Source organism: Bos indicus, unplaced genomic scaffold (assembly GCF_029378745.1).
Source record: "Bos indicus isolate NIAB-ARS_2022 breed Sahiwal x Tharparkar unplaced genomic scaffold, NIAB-ARS_B.indTharparkar_mat_pri_1.0 scaffold_46, whole genome shotgun sequence".
Taxonomy (NCBI): domain Eukaryota; kingdom Metazoa; phylum Chordata; class Mammalia; order Artiodactyla; family Bovidae; genus Bos; species Bos indicus.
In genome coordinates, this window is record NW_027223715.1 from 387,353 (window position 1) to 394,596 (window position 7,244).

General features: G+C 42.6%; 1 pseudogene; it reads right to left on the reverse strand.

The window, feature by feature from the left end:
• Window positions 1–5,850: 5,850 nt before the first annotated feature.
• LOC139181982 (GTPase IMAP family member 7-like) lies at window positions 5,851–6,728 on the reverse strand (annotated as a pseudogene).
• Window positions 6,729–7,244: the final 516 nt, after the last annotated feature.

Genomic DNA, 7,244 nt, shown 5'->3' on the forward strand with positions numbered 1-7,244 from the left:
TCATTATCCTCTGGCACATGGCAACATCTTTTATATTTCCCCCAAGAGCATAGCTTTGAAGTTTCACTCCAGAGGACACTGGTTATGTCCCCCAGGAATCTCTTATCATGCAGCACTCCTGTCCTCAGGCAGCACCAAGACACAAGGGGCCACCTTATTGGTGTGAGGTAAGAGAGAACTCTTGTCCTGTTGGGTAGAGCACAAGAGGATTCCCCATGGAGCCTCCTTTATGAAATACCATGGTTACAGAGATATTACCCTCTTGACTAGGGGAGCCACTACTCTACACATAATCCCCCCAAATTTGCCAATTCTTAAGGTTGTTGTCCTTGCAATCAAAGTGTCCTCTTTTACAAAGCCCTTTCCTCATGGCTCAATTGGTAAAAATCTGCCTGCAATCCAAGGAGACCCTAGTTTGATTCCTGGGTTGGGAAGATCTGCTGGAGAAGGGAAAGGCTACCCACTCCAGTATACTGCTCTGGAGAATTCCATGGGCTACAGTCCATGAGGTCACAAAGAGTCGGACATGACTGAGCCACTTTCACTTTCCGCTTGACCTCCTCAAATACCTACTGAATTATTTGAAAAACTACACCTCACAGAACTGGTTACCATCTGCTTCCTTTCAAGTTCTATGCAAACCTTTTAGTACATCAAACTGGAATGTGGGGATGTTGTCAATACTGAGTTAGTAGAAATGAATATTTATGTTAATATACTGCCACTTTTACCCTAGGCCTCTCACATAACCTTCAGTTCAAAATTTCATTGTCAGACCCTCACTTTGATTCTGATACTCACCTTGTCACAAACCTAATTGAATGCTATCACTTCTGAGTCTACTCTGATGGTCTTGCCTACAGACCCCAACTTTCCTCTTTCTGCAAAGAAAGGGGCTTATCATCCCATCATCCACATGCACACATCCTATACATCCTTCAGAGTGGACCGCAAGCCTAGAATTCTTCCTCAAGTCTTCTCCTATGAATCCTACTTTCCCCAACTATGGGTCATGGCTATGTTATGTTTCAACCATAGGAATAGTACACACAATGAGTGGTGGAGCTTCCTGAGACCTCAGGATTCAGAACCACCTTCAGAGAAAACTGGGATATGATGAAAGTGAAGATAGTCTAATGATCAAGAATTCATGCATCAAGGAAAAGATGATGCCTATATGACGCATTTGAATTACTAATTTTTCTTCTGAGTATGTTTTACCTTCAAAAATAGAACATAGGTTTGAGAGAAAAGAAATTAACTCCTTTAAGTTGCATCTTCATTAGGTCCTAACACAAGCCTAGAAACACACAAGCTAACTGACTTCATAATGTTTCTGCAAATCCCTGAGAGAAAATATCATCCAAATGGTTCATAAAGGAAATATGTCTGGGCAGTGCATGTTTGTTTTCTCTCTAGAGATAATGTTGTACTGATGAATCATTCACAAGGAACTAACTATAAACATAAGATTCTGTTATAGCAAATAGCAGTTGGGGCCCACGGTGTTATTTCACATATACTATGAATGTTTCTCACAACAGACTTCTCTTGCATGTTGTCTTAGTGCATTCATAGTATTTGTGATGAACTTTAGAATGAGCAGGTATTTGAGATGTTATTTTCACCAGATTTAATCTCCAGGAAATGGCAACCCACCCCAGTACGCTTGCCTGGAAAATCCCATGGACAGAGGAGCCTGGGAGGCTTCAGTCCATGGGGTCACAAAGAGTCAGACAAGACTGAGCGACTTCACTTTCCTTTCCTTTTCCCTGGGTCCCTAAGTTTCACAGATGCAGTAAACACTTTGTCACTTTCAGAAACAAAACAAAGGAAAGCTGTAAAAATTCCAGATATTTGAGTTTGAGTTATCTGCCATATTTATTTTAACATAAACTCATCTCTCTATCACTGAAGTTTTGTAATGATTTTAGCAAGATAGAACCTTTAATGTGCTCACTGCCAATGTCACAGTCTATGTGGGTAAAATTTCCCCAGAGATTTCAACAGTCACGTGAGACTTTCCTGCTATCAGGGGATTTAAAAAACAAAAAACAATAAAAATCAGGGAACGCTTTCAAATAGAAAAAGAAGTATCATAAGATGTATCCATCAGGATTCTAGCAGAAAAAAGATGGTCTATAGTGATATATTTGAAGCAGAGTCTAATGAAGAGGCTTCCTATGAGTGATGGATACAAGGTTACTAAATGACAATGAGAGGTCCAGTAACACTGAGGAAATTGTATCAGTACCCTAAGAGGTGAACAAAGGTGGAATCCAGAAGGAGAGTTGGGTGGAGAGATCTCAAGGAGAGGAGCTATGACCTTCAACTTAGGGTAGCAACTACTCAGAGATGACCCTGCAGGGAGAGAGGCAGAACAGATATACTGATCTTGCTTTTCTACCTTCAAGAGATCTCCTGCTTGGATTTCCTTTGGCAGAAACCAAGCAGAGGACCGACAGCAAGAGATCCCACTGATGTAGTCCATGCAGATCAGTCTCCCAGGCAACAAGTTAGATTGAAGGGGATAGGGGAGTGAAGTGTACATGTGCAGAGGCAAACGAAAACTATTTGATAGAGAAGACATTTTTATATTACAGTTAGGAGCATTTGAAATTTAGGACAGTACCTTAAAAGAGGAGAGAGCGCCCACTGGTGGGGTTGGACCCGTGTCTTGTGAAAGTTTCCTAGTTGGGAGGACTTGTGCCTCTGCTCTGGTGGACAAAACTGGACTTTGTCTGTCTGAAGGGCAGTGCTGTGTCTAGCAGTGTGTGTTCAGGTGTCTATGGGCTTGATATGGCTTTGGGCAGTCCTGCTAATGGTCAGGGTTGTGTTTCTGTATTGCAAATGGTTTGGCATGAAGTGTCCAGGACTGGAGGTTTTGGGTCTTTGGGTGGGCCTGGGTCTTAGTGTTGATATGGAGGCTTTTGGGAGAGCTCCTGTCGATTAATGTTCCATTAGCAAATGTGCTATTTGATGCAGAGATCTCTACCAGGGTCTAGCCCCGGTAGGATCCAGGGATTCCCTTGGGAGGATGGCATCGGGGAAAGAATAAAGGTATAAGGAAAGGATTTTGCAATTAAGAAAATAGAGGAGAGAAAAGAGGCTGATATTCCTTGGTTTATGCAGAAAGCCAATAAAGCCCCAGCATGGGACTTACTCTGTTCACATAGGCCACAGGCGCCCTCTCGAATCGTGGAAGGTGCCCCACCTTAGGCACCTTCTCGAGTGGGTCTTAGAAGCCCAGGCAGGAAAGTGAATGCAGAGAGTCCCTGTGCTCCATGGGATCAGCCTAAACAGGAAAAGGAAAGAGAAAGAACGACATGAGGAGACCAAGCTTTGGTGAACAAGGCCCACACTTTATTTTCCAAAGTAGTTTTTATACCTTAAGTTGTGCATAGAGGATAATGGGGGAAGGAGTAGAGTCATGCAAGGGCAGCAGTTCTTGATCCTTATCGAAGCCAGGCTTTCTTTCTGCAAACTTATCATATGCAAAAGCTTTAGGTGATTTACATCATCTTCTGGCCAGGAGGCCTGTTAACATTTTATGACCCTTTCTTCAGAAAACTTATTTTTCTGTAAAGGTGATTATTCTAAAGTCAGGCGACACCCTCCAAAAGCATTAGATAAAGTTGCATTCCTATAGGGCAAAAGTGTGGTGGTCTATAACAAGAAAAGAATTAACTCAAGGGTCCAAGGTTACAAACATTAAAGCTACTACTTACATTTCTATACACAAACTATATTAATCAATATACTCCCAGGGGCACAGTAGGTAAGGGATATGGAAACTTGGCAGCAAGCATTAGCTCAACAAAGAAATCCTCTACTAGTTCTATGTAACAATTTTAACTCTCTGAGAAGCTCTGCATTGTTAGAATATCTTAGCTTCCTGTGCCTCTCTTGGTTGGGAGGCTGTGAATCTGAACAAACCTGTCAGGCAAGCTAGAAAGTCATCAGAGGGGTTTGAATTGAAACACTCCTATTATGCCCAGGAGACTTACTAACTAGAGTTTTAAGTTGATTTTCTTACAGAGAAAGGTGGTCGGGGATAGCCCCCTGTTAATGTCAGAAGAATTGATGAACGTCGTGAAATAGTAAAACAGACAGATTTTGGTCTTGGCGTAGATGCTCGGGCAGGTCCAGGGGGGCCCCTTGAGCCCTGACTCGCTTTTGCATATCAGGACTCTCCGCATGACCTTTGTCATGGGTGGGAACTCCCGTGCTGGCTCCAGCAGATCTCAAATCCCTAGGTTGTGCTCTGTGACAACCAACAGGGGTGGAAGGGGAGTTCAAGAGGGAGGGGGACATATGTGTACCTATCACTGATTCATGTGCTTGATAAACATAATACTAGAAAGCAATTCTTCCTATTAAAAAAATAAAGATGTCTAAAAAGATCAAACTGGTGCCTTTGAAAGACCTTTTACTTTAAAAGCAAGCAGATATGAATTAAAATTCAGCTCTATTGATCACTAGGCAAGCATTCAGATGGTTCTAGTCAAATTACTTATATTCCTGAGACTCACTGTCATCTTTTCCATAGGGTTGTTGTCAGAATTAATTTAAATAAAATGACATATAAAATATTTTTGTATAGAAGAACAGTCATGTTAATCTGTAATATACTTAAATGGCATTGACAGAAAACATGAGATATATTTAATAGAAAGAGGAGAGGAAAAAAAAAAAAAGAGAGAAAATTTGGTAACTTCCACATGTCCATGAACCACAGAATAATGGTGCCAGTGAAGCCCATACTTCACAAATTTCTCATAGATGTGGATTTAAATAACACAGCAGATATTACATCAGTGGTGCCTACACTTAACATAGGCAAGGTTTCTTATTTGAATTTTCCCAAATTGAATCTTTGAATTCTACAAAATGGATCATTACCTGGCTATGTCAATTTCATAAACTCTTAAATTCGTTGATATTGTGCAGAAGGACAGGCAGGAACCAGGACTGCTGGGGAATGAGCTGGGAAGATATTTAATTCTGGTTAACTCTCACTGTATCGATTTCCCAGATGATGCTAGTGGTAAAGAACCCCACCCCCCACCCCCATGCAATGTATGCAATGTAAGTGATGTGGGTTTGATCCCTGGGTCAGGAAGATCCCCTGGAGGATGGCATGGCAACCTACTCCAATATTCTTGCCTGGCAAATCCCACAGACAGAGGATCGTGGTGGGCTAAAGTCCACAGGGTTGCAAAGAGTCGGACAGGACTGAAGCAACTTAGCATGTGAGCATGCATTCCTCACTGCATAACAAACCATCTCAAAACATAGTGGCTTAAAACAATAACAATAATTTATTTTTCTCCTGAATCTGAAATTTGGGCAGGACCCCATGGGTATGGCTCATCTTTGCTCTTTGCAGTTTCATCAGTTGGCAGCTGGAGAATCCACTCTGTGTTGCCTCATTTGCAAGGCCAGCAAGCTGATTCTGGATGCAGATGAAATATCAGCCTGGGGAGTGGATCAGTGACTTCAGGCTCTCATCATGGGGGCAATTTGGGCTTCTACTCAGGCTTCCTCACAACAGGGTGGGCAAATTCTAAGGGTAGTCATCATAGAAGAACAAGGACGAATTTCCCCTATCTAATCTTAGAAGTCACATGGTGTTGCTTCAACCACCCACTATTTATCAAAGCAGTCACAAAGTCCCTCCAATTCCAAGGTAGGGGACATAGACCCACAGCTCAAGGGAGAGAGATCATAAAAGGAAGTCAGATTGTAAGAAGTCAGAAAATATGGTTTTAACAATCTTTGGAAACTATAAACTGCTGTATTAACAAGTTATAGTTAAATGAGGAGTAAAAATAAAGTTTATACTACCACAACTTGGACCATATTTTTGAAAGCATATTTTTAATCATGTTGAATGCAGCTTGAAATACTATTCATCTCAGCTTCTTCCCTTATGTTTTTCATTCATTCATCATGCTTCTGCATTAGCAACTTTATTTGTTTCTCCTTTTCTTCTGGTGGTTTATGGGTATATTCCTTTTCTACTAGTTTAATTTTGTTTTGTAAATCATCAGCATAGACTTTCTTCAAGTGTTCTTCCTGCTGTCTTAGCTTTTGGTCTATGTCCTTATAAATGGGGTCAGAAAAGTAAGCCCCTGGGTTGTTCTGCACCATCTTGTCGATCAGCTCCACCAGCTGCTGCACCTGAGCTTCCTTCTCAGCCTGCTCTGTGTTTCTGCTGTTACTGAAGGCATAGCAGCACTCTCCACACTCCTGGAGGAGGCTTTGTAGGTTTACATCTGCATCCTTCAAAAAGTTGCTCAGGCCCTGGTCCCCCAGTTCATCTCTGCAAGTGAATGAGATGATCATATACTTCATGACTGCTTTCCCAAAGAGATCCTTGACCAACGCCACGGTTTGCTGCTCTTCCTGTGTGTAGCGGCCCAGTCTCAGAACCAAGACGATGGTGTGAGGCCTGGGACAGGAGGTGAGGACACGTCTGCAGATTTCCCGGCAGATGGTGTTCAGGGTCTGCCTTGGTTTCAAAGAGCTCTGGAGAGTCAACACAGAGAAGGTCTCTCTCCTTCCATTCTGGGATGCTTTCTGACAAGTTTTGGTAACAGCTTCCAGAGAAATCCTAGCGTTGAATACTTTTTCCCCCGAGGATGGTGTTTGCAGTCTCACTTTTCCCACTTCCGTGTCTTCCCTACCAGCATGATCCTCAGAGCGTTGTTTGGTGTGGCAGCCATGTTTATATCAAGAGACTTGGGCACAGGCACCCGCACCACCTTAGTAAAAGGAAGGAGAGGGGGAAAAGGGTCAATTTAGGTAAGTAGGATGGAGAAGGCAATGGCACCCCACTCCAGTACTCCTGCCTGGAAAATCCCATGGATAGAGGAACCTGGTGGGCCGCAGTCCATGGGGTCGCTAAGAATCGGACACGACTGAGTGACTTCACTTTCAATTTTCACTTTTATGCGTTAGAGAAGGAAATGGCAACCCACTCCAGTGTTCTTGCCTGGAGAATCCCAGGGACGGGGGAGCTGGTGGGCTGCCATCTATGCAGTCGCACAGGGTTGGACACGACTGAAGCGACTTAGCAGCAGCAGCAGGAGCAGGTAAGTAGGAACCATTTCCAACTGTCGTCTTTTTCTTCTTCTTTTCCTCCCTGAAAATTTCTAATGTTCTCTTATTCATATTGACCCTGGTAGAGACAGCAAATTTAAACAGTTCAATTGTTATTGAAGAAATAACCAAGTAGTTAA